Source organism: Podarcis erhardii (genome assembly GCF_964252035.2).
Source record: "Podarcis erhardii genome assembly, chromosome: 12".
Lineage (NCBI taxonomy): Eukaryota > Metazoa > Chordata > Lepidosauria > Squamata > Lacertidae > Podarcis > Podarcis erhardii.
The window spans coordinates 50363182-50378815 of record NC_138513.1 but is presented as its reverse complement, the minus strand read 5'-3'; the positions used below and the strand labels follow the sequence as shown (position 1 = coordinate 50378815).

The window sequence follows — 15634 nt, the reverse complement described above, 5'->3', positions numbered from 1 at the left end:
CCTCTTCTCCAGGCTAAACATGCCCAGCTCCCTTAGCCGTTCCTCATAAGGCATCGTTTCCAGGCCTTTGACCATTTTGGTTGCCCTCCTCTGGACAATGCACTTAGTATTTCAAAATATAACCAATTATTACATAAACTAATAACAGAAGCCTTCTTTTATGTTTCTTTTTGTGCTAAGAGCTGCATATATTATATATGATGTTTTTAGGAGAAAGAGAGCTTATGTTTTTCAATGGGGAAAATATTATTACTGTCCACGAGTTTCAGAATTCCTGTGTTCATTGTAAGCTAAGGCATTTCCACATGTTCAACATGATGGTGATGTCGATTGGTACTTGCCTCCCTTTCTCCCTAATTTTTACCAATTTGTATAAAACATTATTAACTGATGATCTTAGAAAGCTAAGTCATCACAGTTGATTTTAAAAACAGGTTACATTTTTGTTCTTACTGGATTATTTTTGTTTATTTTAACTGCATTGGGGAGTATTCTTTATTTGCATAGTAATATAATCATTTTGAATATCTTTCTATTATACATTAGCAGGAATATAGGTAAACTAACATAAGATTCTCCATTCAGCAAAACTGTAATCTTTTTCAAATTGCACAGTTTTCGCTAAAGCGATGCAGTAGTGGCAATCAATATTGTTTCCTTGCTTCCAGTGTAAATTTACACAAAATACAAGGCAGGTTTCATCTTACATTTAAGCAAGTTAACAATCTTAAATATATATTAAAACTTAATCGTGTTTTTCTTCTGAAGAGCTCTGCAGAGTTTATTTGCAAGCAATTTTATTTTGGACACAGTAATATATGAAGCAATAAGCACTTATGAGCGTGAATTGAAGTCTAGGTGGAAGTATAGAGATAGAAAAAATAATGTTAATGTCCTTGAGAGGACCAATCTTCCTGTATAACAATGAGTTGCAGTAAGCCTGCAACTTACGTGCATTTAACTTGTGCACATTCGGCTTTATGCATGTGGCAAAAAAAGGGTGGTGGAAAGGGGACAGGGTTCTCAGGGAAATGACTTTGGCAATCCCACCTGCCACTGAAACCAATGTGTTTTGATTATACAGTATTTTGGCTTTGGACCCTGTCCCTGGAACGTAACCTCCACATAAGTTTCAGACTTACTTTGTTGGTCATTGGTTGACTGGATCAGCTAAAGTTAGCAGGATGAACACTTGACTGTATGTGGAGGATCCACAAAAATGGAAAGCTAGTCAATCTATAATCTTTGATGATCTCCCAGAAACCAAGGAGCTGATCAGTATTTGGGGGGGGGGGGTTGGGCTGAAGGTCTGTTATTTAGATCTGATGTTCACTACCACCTCCTAGCATGGTAGCAGCTGAAGGAACTACACCAGCTGTGGGTGACCTGAGCTTTGGTGCAACCTTGCAAACAACCAAGTTCAGCACACACCAGTGCTTGTGTATACTGGCATCTCTCACGTGACCACCTTCATGTTAGCAGTATTCCCTCAGCACACACAGCAGTGACTATCAATATTGTTTTCTTGCTCTACTGGTGGTCATGAAATTTGCCTCTCAGTGATGACTTCTAGTTTCCTTAAATGACAAAGTGTTGATGAAGAGCTAATCTTTTTGACTTGCCCATGAATAATGATGGGATCTTTGTATATCGCATCTGGAAAGATTATCATGTAGACTACAGTGGTACCTCGGGTTACATACGCTTCAGGTTACAGACTCCGCTAACCCAGAAATAGTACCTCAGGTTAAGAAATTTGCTTCAGGATGAGAACAGAAATCGTGCTCTGGCAGCACGGCAGCAGCAGGAGGCCCCATTAGCTAAAGTGGTGCTTCAGGTTAAGAGCAGTTTCAGGTTAAGAATGGACCTCTGGAACGAATTAAGTACTTAACCCGAGTTACCACTGTATATTTGTAGAAATGGGTAGAATTCAGACATTTCTGTAAATAAAAGTGGGCAAGCCTGCAGAAGTGAAAAAACCTCCTGAGATTTGTTGTTTGTGTGGGTCAGGCTTACAACCCTAAATAAAAAAACCCCAGAAAGAATATTGAATAGCTATGATTATATGGAACAATTATTTAGAACTTGTGAAAGAGTATCCCTATGGCTAAAAGCCCGATACTCTGGAGTCTGCCGCTGGTGATGCCTTGAACATAGCTTCTGACTGAGACATAATATTCAGTAGTGCTGTGATTCAATTCAGGAGGCAGAAAAGGCTGCCGGTCTCACGATCCTCATGCAGGAAAGACTGTTCCACCCTAGAAATGCTCAGGAATGCAATTCCCAGCTTAGGAAGGGCACTGCGCTGCATCTTTTGCAGTTTCCTCCACTGTCAAATGGGGATGGGGATGGCTTGGGAAGTGGGGGGGGGGTGCTGGCAGAGGAGAGGGGGTCAGGTAAATCCTGTTTCCAGCCTGAGCAAAGCCAGAAAACATCTGGCCCATCCTAGAAAGGGACGAGATATTTCAAATGGCAGAAATTCCCATTCTTGAACTTCCATTCAGCTAAATGAATGCACTAAGCAGAATTGTTCAGAAACCTATTTTGAAGTCTGCTGTGCACTGGGAAGCTTCTTGGGGGGCCAGCCCCCTTTCTCCACCCCGGTACGTGTTCACTGTTCAGCTTTCATTCAAAAAGGTAACTGTAGCCTTTTCACTCTGCCATTTAAAGCAGGGATAACTAGCTTAAGCCCTTTTTAAAAAGTCATTAGTTTTTAAAATGTATTTATATCTTGTATCTTTTGCCCAAAAGGATCCCTATGCATTTTCCATAAAATGCAAAGATCAGTAAAAACAACAAGAGGTGCTCAGCAGCAGTTAAACAACATAAACATTAGTAAAAACCAGGATAATTAAAATACCTAAAATGTCCAGGCAAATAAAATAAAATAATGATGATTTTTTAGCATGCTAGAAGATGAGGACATAACAGCCACGCAGAGTCAGGCCAAAGGCATATATAGTCCAGAATCCTGTTCTCAGCAGCCAAGATACCTGACTCTGCTCCAGGTGAGCATCCCTGCAGAGTTTCTGGTCACTGTTCACCTCACCTCACCTCTGAAGGTGGCAAGGACCTGAAGGCTGCACAGTCTCAGATAGTGCAGTCCTCTGCGTTTTCCCTCAGAGGTAAATCCCACTCCAAGGGGGATTCCATGGACCTTATTCTTGTGTAACTGTACAGCATTACACTGTATATAGATCTTAGTATTTGGGAAGGTTCATATTAGGCTTTTGGGATTTATTTTCTCAGTGTTTTTTCATCTCTCTTCCCCCCACCCACCCCTGGACCCCTCAAAACAAAAATTCTGGTCACGGGCCCAATATTTGATACATTTGTCAGTAAAGATAGTTTGTATTAGGAATAGATGGCGAACCTGTGGCCATACAGCTCTTGTCATCCTAGCTGGGGCTGATAGGAGTCCAACACTGTATTTCCCATCCCTGATTTATTGTGATAGACCCATTATTTTATCCGTCCCTATGCTGGTTAAAGGAAGAAGGAATGGGGAATCTCTGGTCCTTAAAGCATTGTTGGAGTACAATGGCCATGCTAGCTGGGGTTGATGGAAATTGTAGTCCAGCAACCTCTGGAGACAGGAGCTTGCCCATCCCTGCTGTAGACCGTCCTGGCTGGGACACTCTCAGAACCACCCCTAGTCCTGCTGGTCATGAGGTCACCCCAGAGACCAAGATGGTGGCCTTGGTTTCCAGATAGGCTGGCTTCTTTCATTCTGTGCAATCGGTGGCAGTGCTGTCTGTCTGCTTTTGGAGTTAAATATGGTTCTTATTCCATGAACCTGCGTGCCTCATTCTGTGTTTTTTCTAACCCCCTAATTCTAATTACTTCTTCTAATATTACTTAAAATTCAGAGGTCTTTGAGGAAGGTTTACAAATGGACCCCAAAGGAAATGTAGAGTGCAGTTTTGTGTGATAGTGAATGCTTTCTTTTAAACTTTCCTAGTAGCTTTGTCCTTCATTCTCTGATTAATTTTTTCATTAGTTAATGCTGACTCTGCTACATCTGCAGTATGTTCACTGTTGCTCTTTATGGGAAGCAGAGTTACAGCTGCCATAAATATAGAGCTTGCAGGAGGAGGAAGTGGTTGTGGAATAAACAATTTATTTTCATGTGTTTGGGATTACCACATAACTCACAAGTGTCAGAGGAAAGTGGAGTTTAATGGTCATCCTTAGCACATTAAAAGCACATAGAATTGTGTACTGAGACTCTCTTTGTGTGGTTATTATGCTAATGCCACCTTTAATTTAGAATTATGATGAAGTATCATCTCTTTATTACTCTGACTTAAATAATCAGGAGTTTTACAAAAAATATTTGCATGAAATAATATAAGGATAATTATAAGCTGAGGTGAAATCAGGCATGAATTGAATGCTCAACATCTGCTTTTTATTGCCTTAACGGGAATAGGATTGTTTACAGTGAGATAGTGATCTCATATGCTAGTTAGGAGTTTGCTCTAATCTTGAGGATGGTTCGCGTGCAATATTGATGGCCTAGTTCTCACAAAGCGCAGGTGAGACCTTTTTTTCAACTCTTGTCATTTCACACTGCAGGAAGAAGCACCTGTGATTAAATTCCTCCCGTCCATCTGAAAAGCCTCCCTGCATACTTAAAATTAGAGTCGGCTAGGCTGGCATCTAGCTTTTTATGTGTGTAGATTATTGATTAATTGGACATGGAATAAAAGGCAAATTACACCCTTCTTTCTTTTCTACCTTCTCCCTCTTTGTGGCAGGTTTAAAGACACAATTGAAAGAAACAAAAGTATTCATTTCTAAATCAGTAATACATATTGCTTGATGTCAAGATTATTAATATAAAATATTTTTGCATAACCAACTCCCATCACAATAGTATGTTTTAAAAACAATCAAACATGAACATGCTATAGAAGTTCAATTTTTATTAAAGGTATACTGCAACAGTGATCAAGGTATATAATCTAAGATAATAACTAAATTAGAAAAATATGATAAATACAAAAGTAATAAAAGAAATTAGTTCTGATCTCTACGCAGTTTAGTTTAGATCTTTGTTTAGCAAAGTATGATTGAACATACTCCTTTTGGATGGCAAACTGCAACAGAGTTGAAATAAGAAAAAAATAAATCCTTCTAGTTCAGCTTTTCTGGTCCAGCATCCATAAAGTGTTTTCCATTTTTTGCATGCATAGCAAGAATGTTCTATGTATAATGATTTTGGTAACATATTGTTACAACATAATATTAGTGAAATTTATTTACAAAGAAGAATAAAGAAAGAAATACAGGGACAAGGTAAGTAGATATAGTGAAACAAAACTCTTAAGTCTAACTTGTGATTCACCTCATCAGACTCTAGCCTTCTTCTCCTGAGCTGCTCTACAAATTCGTCACTGTACAGCTGCTCTACAAATTCGTCACTGTACCATAAGAAAAACGAGTAACCAAGAAGCAAGTGCCACCATGTTTAAGATACCTGAGGCAAAAGCAGGAGAACAACTAGCACTCAGCTAAAATACAACTTTATGGCTATGTTTCAATGCCCTTTCCCACTATTTGGCATGCATTGCCAAATAAGAGCTTGGTTCAGATTTGTGCAAGGCCATGACGCTCTTTCATTGAATTTGGATCAGCTGCTGCCTCTCAGTCCAACGTACCGTATTTTTCGCTCTATAACACGCACCTGACCATAACACGCACATCGTTTTTAGAGGAGGAAAACAAGGGAAAAAACATTCTGAATGAAACAGTGGATGTATCATTTTTGTGCTTCATGCTGTGGCCACAGACATGTGATCTGATGGTGAATTTGGGGTGACCCAATGCAAAGATCCTGAGAATCCCTGTGGATCCATGCTTTGTAACCACGTTTTTGCACCATTGCAGCCCCAGGCAACAGTGGGTGCGTGATTTTTGGGGGGCAGGCTGTAGCCATGGACATGCTATGAGCTCTGATGGTGAATTTGGGCTGACCCAATGCAAAGATCCTGAGGATCCGTGTAGATCCATGCTTTTTAACCACGTTTTTGCACCATTGCAGCCCCAGGCAACAGTGGGTGCGTGATTTTTGGGGGGCAGGCTGTAACCATGGACATGCTATGTGATCTGATGGTGAATTTGGGGTGACTGAATGCAAAGATCCTGAGGATCCGTGTAGATCCATGCTTTTTAACCACGTTTTTGCACCATTGCAGCCCCAGGCAACAGTGGGTGCGTGGTTTTGGGGGGGCAGGCTGTAGCCATGGACATGCTATGTGCTCTGATGGTGAATTTGGGGTGACCCAATGCAAAGATCCTGAGGATCCATGTGGATCCATGCTTTTTAACCACATTTTAAGTGGGGAGGGAAGGAAAAACACAGAACGGACAAGGAGCAGGAGAGGGGTGTGCAGAGAAGCAGCTGGCTAAGAATGCAGGAGAGGGGTATAACGGGAGGGAGGAAAGGAAGGCAAAAGTTTTCCCTCACCTACCCTCCCAAGCCAGCCAGCTCGCGTGCGCTCTCTCTCTCTCTCTCTCTCTCCCCTGCATGTTTTCACTCTGCTTTCCCCTCTTCTTGCCTGGAGGGGAGGGGCTTTCCCTGCTCTTTGTTCCGTTTGAGCAAAAACAGCAAGGAAACAGGTGGGTGGGCAGTAAGACCCTGAGGCAGAATGCAGGAAAGCAGCCGCTTCCTCTTTTCAGGTTTCCCTTCTAGGAGACGCACAATTTGATTTTTGCCTGCTTTTTTTTGCCTCCCCTTGCACCATTTGGCTCCAGGGACCACACATTCGCTCAATAACACGCACAGACATTTCCCCTTCCTTTTTAGGAGAAAAAATCTGCGTGTTATAGAAGGAAAAATACGGTACCTCACAAGTAGGGCTGGGCGATACCTGGTTTTCAACATCATGATATATCACCAGTTAAACATTGCGATATACTGATATATCATAATGACTGAAATAAGGATGGAGCTATGTAGAGGCATTGGCTGGTTTCACGGTTTTTCCTGCATCCTGATTTTTGCCAGCGCCTGCTCTTGTGATTCACTGGCCCCTTCATGAGGCAGGGGGGAACTGAGCCGGCAGAGTTAACAGGAGCTGCAGGAATCAAGAGAAACATTGGCTGGCTTCTCGGTTTTCCCCACATGGTGAGTTTTGCAAAGAACCCACAAGCACACATCATGATTTCTGATATACTGCCAGGTTTAAAAATTATGAAACTGATATCACGATATGGACTTCAAACTGCCCACAAGGTGGCCATGGGAATAAAGGAAGTAGGATGTCCTGAGCTCTTTGGCAAAATACACAATAAAAGTGTAATAACAAATTAAAAACAATTAAAATAACTTAACTACAATATTAGTGTAACTGGATTGTGAAAACTCATCCATACTCCTACCTTTAAATTAATTTCCTTTTGCATTATGGAAAGGTAAAGACATGCCCAGAATTAAAGTGCTATCTGAATGTGGCCTTGGTGTTAGACTTTGTATTGTAGGGATTTCCAGTGCTTCCTGCCTTAATGAATGCAGCTCCCACGGTAGCGGAGATCGTTTGCAGAGAATAAACAAGGATGATTTGGAAGTAATTGTCCTTGCAAGTTCCCCCCCAGGGCCCAGGGCGAATGAGCTCCACTCGCAGATCATCTTGATGAATGGCTCTCACTCTGGTATGGAACCCAAGAGGCAGGAGACACTGAGTGTAAAAGCGCTTCTCATATTGGTAACCCCGCAATGCAGCCATTAAGAGCAGAGGTTCTTCTGTTTATTAGGATGAAATTGGCTCTAATTTACAGACATGTGCAGGATGAAGGAGACAAGATTACATACTGCCAAGTGAATCAGCTACTGGGTTGCAACATTTCGAACTGGAAATAAAATATCCTTCATTGAAGAATAGGTATGTGCGGGGGGAGGGGAGCCTTTACCCTTTTTAAATTATACTATATTTGCTATACAGTGGTGCCTCAGGTTACAAACGCTTCAGGTTACAAACCCCACTAACCTGGAAGAGTTACCTCAAGTTGAGAACTTTCCCCCAGAATGAGAATGGAAATCGTGTGCCGGCGGCGCAGCAGCAGCAAGAGGCCCCATTAGCGAAAGCAGGCCTCTAGTTAAGAACAGTTTCAGGTTAAGAACGGACCTCTGGAACAAATTAAGTTCATAACTAGAGGTACCACTGTATAAATGATTTGGCAAGCCTTACCCCTAAATGATGGGACGCGGGTGGCGCTGTGGGTAAAACCTCAGCCCCTAGGGCTTGCCAATCACATGGTTGGCGGTTTGAATCCCCGCAGCGGGGTGAGCTCCCGTCTTTCGGTCCCAGCTCCTGCCCACCTAGCAGTTTGAAAGCACCCCTAAGTGCAAGTAGATAAATAGGTACCGCTTTATAGCGGGAAGGTAAACGGCGTTTCCGTGTGCTGCGCTGGTGCCGGCTCGCCAGAACAGCTTCGTCACGCTGGCCACGTGACCCAGAAGTGTCTCCGGACAGCGCTGGCCCCCAGCCTCTTAAGTGAGATGGGCGCACAACCCTAGAGTTGGACACGACTGGCCCGTATGGGTAGGGGTACCTTTACCTTTACCTTTACCCCTAAATGATAACAAACAGAGAAAAAACAAGAAGAGAAAAAGAGAACAGAATTATATTTATGGATTAAAATGAAAATAGAATCATGTGAGAATATTGAAATTATTTAAAGCATCTAACTTCCATTGGATGGTAATTTGGATTATGGCCTTTGAAGTTTGTTAGAGATCTAAGAATCGGAGTGTTTGGACTAAATGTTATGACTTTCTTTAATATCTGTGTGGAATTGGTGGAAAACTTCTGTTCCAACATGAATATAGCATATACCGAGATAATTCGTTCTGGAGGTCCGTTCTTAACCTGAAACTGTTCTTAACCTGAGGTACCACTTTAGCTAATGGGGCCGCCGGAGCACAATTTCTGTTCTCATCCTGAAGCAAAGTTCTTAACCCGAGGTACTATTTCTGGGTTAGCGGAGTCCGTAACCTGAAGCGTCTGTAACCTGAGGTACCACTGTATCCTGGAACCATGGGGCAGCAGCGTATGCGGAGTAGATTCCAGGTCTGATGTTTTCAGTACCCTGCAGACCTACTTCTGAAACACCCGAGAAGCGGGTGCCGTGTAGCCTGGTTGTGGGTTCAGGATACTTGCATCCTGTGCCTGGAAGCGTCTAGCATGCTGATCACAAATTGTTATCATATAGAGGAGAGGAGGCGTTATGTAGCCTGAAAGAGCTCCATGAGGTTTCTCCAGGCTTCCTTTCGTTTGGTCAGAGGTCTCTGATGTCCCAAACTGTACGTGACTGTAGTGGATTGTAGAATCCATTGTGGATGCCAAAGGCCACTCCGGAGTTTTGACGAAACAAAAAGGATTCAAAACTTTTCAAAGCACAACCTCCTTTGACCGGATAAATGCTGAGCAAATTAATAAAGGAAAATGCAAGCTACACTGTTGACAAAAATTCCCTTGGTTTCATTTCCCATAAAAGTACAGTTAGCTCTTACGTTGTAAATGTGTTTTCTTCCCTTGAAACAGATAACTTATTTTAGTAATAGAAAAATAACACTGTTTGTCATCCAGGATGGAAAATAATCTCAGCGGGGCTACACATAGTGTATCATACAGTAATTGAATTCTCGTTTAATATAGAGTAGAAGCCTAATACTGTTCATGAGATGTTACTGCTGGGTTATCAAAAACACATTTCAGACAGAACAAGTTGATGAATGTTATAAAGCATTTTATTAACGATTCCATTACAATATCTCCATCAAGCCTTAATAATCACAAGCAGGTTCCTTTTAATTATGTTTAATGTGTTCCACTCATAATTTCTTTGTTATTTCTTGGGATGACTATGATTTCCTTAATGTATTCTGCCCCCCCCCCCAAGTAGGTATGAAATTGCAAGGCCTTCATTGTTTTGGTTGCTCTTGCAATATCAGCAGATTTTAATGACTGCAATTAGCACCTCCTCCAATGCCCTGCTTAGTAGAATGTACCAATGGATGTTTAAAATTCCTCTTACCACCCAGGCATTACCCACTGCTGTTACAGAAAAGCTTTGCCAAGTCAGCCAGCAGGAAGGCATGCCACCATCATTTAGCAACCTGACTCGACAGTGGGCATTGTTGCTCTTCTTATTAGTTTTTAGATTGACCCTTTTGGCACCTGACCTAATAAAACAGAGCTACACAACCAGCAGAATCCTAGGAGTAGTTCTCAGTGATTCAGACAGTAAGTGGTGTGTGCATGCATGCAAGCTTGCAAGCAGGGCTTTTTTCCAGCCGGAACTCAGTTCCAGCACCTCTCAGGTGGCACCATTGCCATTCTAAGAGAACGAGGAGGTGTTAAGGATCAGTTCCAGTACCTCTTTTTCTAGAAAAATAACACTGCTTGCAAGTGAATGAGAAAAACGTTTGAATTACTCCCCGTTTGAAAAACAAACACTGCATATGTTAGAAGGATTTTAGCATTATTGCTGTTCAAGGGTGCAATTTTAGCTAGATTCATTTAATGATGATTGAGTTTACTATTATTTTTGCAAAGTGCCTTGAATGTTTTGTTGAAGGGAAAGGTGGCCTAGAAAGGTTTTTAAAATACTAAATAAATGAATATGCTGCCCCCCAGAAACTGTTGCCTAAGGAGTTACCTTATGATAAAACTAGTCCTTGACCAAGTGATGCAAATCCCGACATACTATTTCCATAGCCTATCAGATATTGTTGCATCTCACTGCCTCTCATCCACTGGACCAGCTGCAGCGGGAGCTGATGGATGGATGCCCTGCAAATCCTGTCAGGCTTCACTAACTCACACCTGTTCTTCTGCTCAGGAATAGGATAATATTCTTGGCAGGTCCCATAGATCACGACCAGATCTTTCTTTCTTTTTCTTTCTTTCTTTCTTTCTTTCTTTCTTTCTTTCTTTCTTTCTTTCCACTTTTTCTCTCGCCCCTTCATATTGGATTGTGATAGCACCTGATTGCTGGCTTTTCAGACACCTGCCAGAGCTTATAGCTCCCATTCTCCATTCAGTATCTGTGCCCCATGGAGACTGAGGGAGCCATGTAAAAAAATCACAAGACCTGCTTCAAACGCGTAATTGTTGTTTGTATCTGCCCACATAACAGGTGAAGGAGACAAATGTGGGTTTTGTAATATGTATCACAAATGTATGTTTGGTGGAGAACGAGAATTAGCTGCATGTCTCTGTATATAGTCAGCGACAAACCTGAATTTTCCCCCACATAATTTGTAGATTGGCCTCAAAACATGTTTGTGTAGTTTTGGTGCTAAAAATGGTAAAAATCAGATTTCTGCACCTGTTTTTCAAAAAGCCCTAAATTCTGTGTTGTGGCAAAATAAGCTGTTTAAACTGGGGCAGTGGGGGGAAGAGAAGGAGCTATGGTCAGCCCAAGACATTTTGGTACTGTAGAAGGAAAGGCTGAAAGCTCTGCATTGTGTTCTCCACTCTAATTCTTCCTAGTTGGTGTTTTACTTGTTCCTAGCTGGTTTCCCTCCTCTGAGGGGAAGGAGCCAGAGATGCTGAAGGAAAATAGAATGTGAGATGGGCTGCTGTGGATTACTACTGTGGCCAATCCTACCACTACTATTAGTATTTTAAAAGTAAATAAACTAGGAATAGAAAGGCAGGGGTAAGAGACAGTGAAAGGAGGTGGACGAATGAAAGAAACTAGCAGGCTGGGCAAAGTACATGTTGAGCATGAAAGGAGAATGGGAGAAGAAGTTACAGGAGATGGGTAAAAATACTTTTAAGAGGCACGTGGGGAGTGGGAGAGGAGAAATAGAAAAGTGTTTACCCCGATTAGAGGACCAGCAAATTCTGCCTAAAATGTCACAATAACCTGGAGACATACACCTGTACTTAGCTTGAGAAAAGCTAAACTGTGGAACTGCTTGCTGCAAGGAAAAAGCTGTGGTACATAGTGTAGCCATTTCCAAAGATGAATGAGCTGTCACTAGAAAACTTCCAGCTCATTATGCCACACTCTGCCTCCATCTCCCACCTGCACTTGGTAATCTCCAGCTGTCTCAAGTAGTCCCAGAGGATGGAAAGTATGACTAATCCCTGGTGTATTGGATAGTGAATTGGAGTTAGGTGTGTAAACCTAGTTTTCAGACCATCTCAGGTATGAAGCTCACTGAATGGCCTTGGGCATCTCTGCCTATTTGTCTAGCTTACCGCACAGGACGGTTGTGCGGCTAAAATGCATATTGCTCCTTGTATTAATGATTGAGTAGCACACAAATGAAATATATAAATAAATAACTGGAAAGGACACCAGCAGTTTCTACTTCACCATAATCCAAAAATGTATAAACAGAAAGAAACCTATGTACCCTTTTCGCTTTTTCAGAAAAACTATAAATAACTAATAAATTGCAGGTAAAGGGGAGTGCTGCCATTCTTCATTGCTGCAATACATGCGAGCCTCCAGGAGTCTAGGGGAAGAATAAATAAGGACTTGCCCACCTCCTTCACCCCAGCTATTGATTTTGATTTGCTGAAAGAGCACCAAGGAAAAGAAGTTCTTAGGCAGAAAGGGCAGCTGTTCAACCAAATTTTTAAAACTCTTATTCTCTGTCATGGGAAACAGTGATAGATTGAGAATTGTGGCTTTAAAAAAAAGCTTTTACAAAGATGGGAATATAGCATTTGTATTTATTACATCAGAAATATAGACTGTTTACCAGAAATATAAAAAGGAGCTAGTCTCAAATATTTGAGAGAAGCCCATAGAGAGATAAGGTGTTTGTTTACTGAACAATAAATGCTAATGTGAATTAGGTGCTGCATGCCAGATCCTGCAGGGAGTAACAGATCAAGGAAACCTTGTTTACCGCAGTCACCTGCCCATTCCATATTCGGAGATGCATGGCTTGCCTTCCTGATTAGTGCAATAAATACACCAGGGTAACGTAATGGCAGCCTCAGCTGCAGCAAACACCGGCGCTATGTAGAGTGAAGTGACCGTAAAACCAGCCACACTGCTTCTCCCAGGATGTTTAATTCACAAGATGCTGGTGTTCAAGAATAGGCAGGGTTGTTATTATCCATTGACAACCAGCATGATTAATTGTTCATGGTCTTTGAGCAAATTCTCTGCTGTAGGCATTAAGGAGCATGCTCCACAGTTGATTGTAATGATTTTATGTGATGAATTTCATAACAGGCTTGTTGCTTCTGACGGGCATGATGTCTTCCTTCCTTCCAAATTGCTAGAGGAGTTTTACAAATATCATGTCATTGAGCTGCATAATTAGGAATGTCCTGAAATATTTATTAAATTTATATACCACACTTCATCTGAAGATGGCAGGGCGGTTTGCAGTAATGAAGGCACCAGGCGTGCCTCCCTGAGGAGAGCATTCCACAAGTGGGGAGCCACCACAGAAAAAGCCCATTCTTGTGTTGCCACCCTCCGGAGCACTTGTGGAAGGGCCTCAGATTGTGATCACAGGGTCCAGGTTGGTTTTTTTGGGGAGAGGCAGGACATTTCAAGAAAATCCTTACCCTGTGATACACATTCTCTCAGTAGCAGCAATTTGTGGGTGACAAAATGACGAAAACTGTCCACTCTGATTGAGGCTAGGAAGCACTGCCTTCTGATTTGACTTGGTGATGCCATTGGATCTGGCAGCATGACACTGTCCTTGATTGCATGGAATGCTAAGCCAAACCATGGATTGCTTAGCATGAGCAATAAACATGAGGCCCTCATAGAGGAGATGGCAGCCACTTGCCCAGTTATTTTGCCATGGCAGTGCTGAGCTGCCATGGTTTGGTTTAGTGTGTTGTCTGAACCCAAAGCTGTGGTTTAGTGCTCTACTAATAAACTTTGAACTGCAGACCTCATGATAGCCCTTGGCTGCAGCTCTTGGTTTGTCTGGAGAGAGCTAAATCACGGCAGTGGAGCAACAGGGAGGACCAAAGTGGTTGTGATTTTCCCTTTCATGGGAGGGTGGGCTGCCCCCACCCATTCTGCTTTCCTTTTGCTGGCAAGCAAATGCCTTTTTTAGTTAGACAGGCCTTTGGCCTCTACTGGCTGGTGCAGCAGGGTCTTCTGGGGGTGGGTGTTGTACATTTTCTTTTCTTTTCTTGTCATTGTGAGCTGCTTTGGGACCTGTACTGGGAGAAACGTGGGATATTAGTAAATAAATATTCTCTCCAGCAGTCTGCTCATTCACATGAAGCCATGGTTTGGCTTAGCATAGTGTGCAAACTGAGCCATTGTGCGCGCACGCTCTCTCTCTCTCTCTCTCTCTCTCTCTGTGTGTGTGTGTTTGTTTTAAAAAAAGACTATCCAGAATAGGAATAATGGCTCCTACCCTGACTTGGACTTGGACTCAGTATGTCTTCCCATGGACAGAACTGTTTGGCTGCAATTTGTGATTGGCTGAGATTGCTTCTGCAAGAATCAACATGTTGCAGCTGCTGTGACCAGGCTGTGAATAGTATTTGAAAAAGGTAAATGGGCAAGGGGAAAATTATAAGACACCCCTCTCTCTCTCTCTCTCTCTCTCTCACACACACACACACACACACACCCTGGTGCAGTACTAGTTATACTTCATTATAATTCTTACAGCAGAATGCATAGGGATGTATGGTTGTAGGCACCAATATTCTTCGAGTGAGTTTCTTGTAGCTCCATTGCATAGCAGCCTGGGGTATTCCAAATATATTTTACTTAATGAGTAATGATGGTACAATTTGAAGACCCCAGAAGAGGAAGGAAAGCTCTCCTCAGTATTTAACACAGTTGGATTGTGGATCCAAGGCAGTGAGAACATATCAATGTTGAATATGCCTGGAAGGCAAAAGCATACAGCCATGTATTAGATAGTCACAGATTAGCAGTTGTCCATGAGGAATCTTTAAATTTACCATTTTCAAATGGAACCAATCTACAGAGTAATTGAAATAAGCAGTTTCTGAACTGGCAGAGAGGGTTGGGATAGTTTAAGCTTGACTTCACAGAGCTTTGAATAATTGTTTCCTTACTGAGCTGAACTTTTGAGCCTGCAAGGAAATGATAACACTTAAGAGCTGATCTAAACATTATGCAGAATGAGGTGGCAGACTAGGTGGTGAAATTCTTCAGATTACAAGCGTGTGCCCTATTTTTCACTGGCCCTATAGTAAAACAAAATCCTGCATATCATAAGCTCAGATATCATGGAGAGGGCCACTCTAAATCTTTCTCCTTGATTTGCTAGTTTATTACTTGCAAGGAATTGGAGAGATCCCCACTCACAGAATAGTACAATATAGAAAGCTACAATTAATTCTTCATAATGTGTAGATTGGCTTTTGATGATGTTTCTTTGCCTGCATGAAATTCTCCATTTAGACTACTGATTGGATTTCTTTGCCTTGGGTTGATTGAGACTACCAGAGAAGGAATTTTATCTTCCTCACACATATATTGAAACCGGGCTCAGTTTTCTTTAACTGCCATTGAAAAAATAAGCTTGAGAATTGTTTGTTAGAAATCTTCAGCCGTATTTCAGTGCCCAGCGCCTTTGGCCAGTAAATGCCAGTTGAATAGTTCCAAAATTGGTTTATATTTGTAGTGTAGTCTTGCCCTTAAAGAG

At 41.9% G+C, this 15634-nt stretch overlaps 1 protein-coding gene across 5 annotated transcripts in view; it reads left to right on the top strand.

Moving 5' to 3' along the window:
- Positions 1–15634, top strand: part of TPK1 (thiamin pyrophosphokinase 1) — a 234000-nt gene that overhangs the window by 59143 nt on the left and 159223 nt on the right. The gene's annotated exons all lie outside the window — the stretch shown is intronic.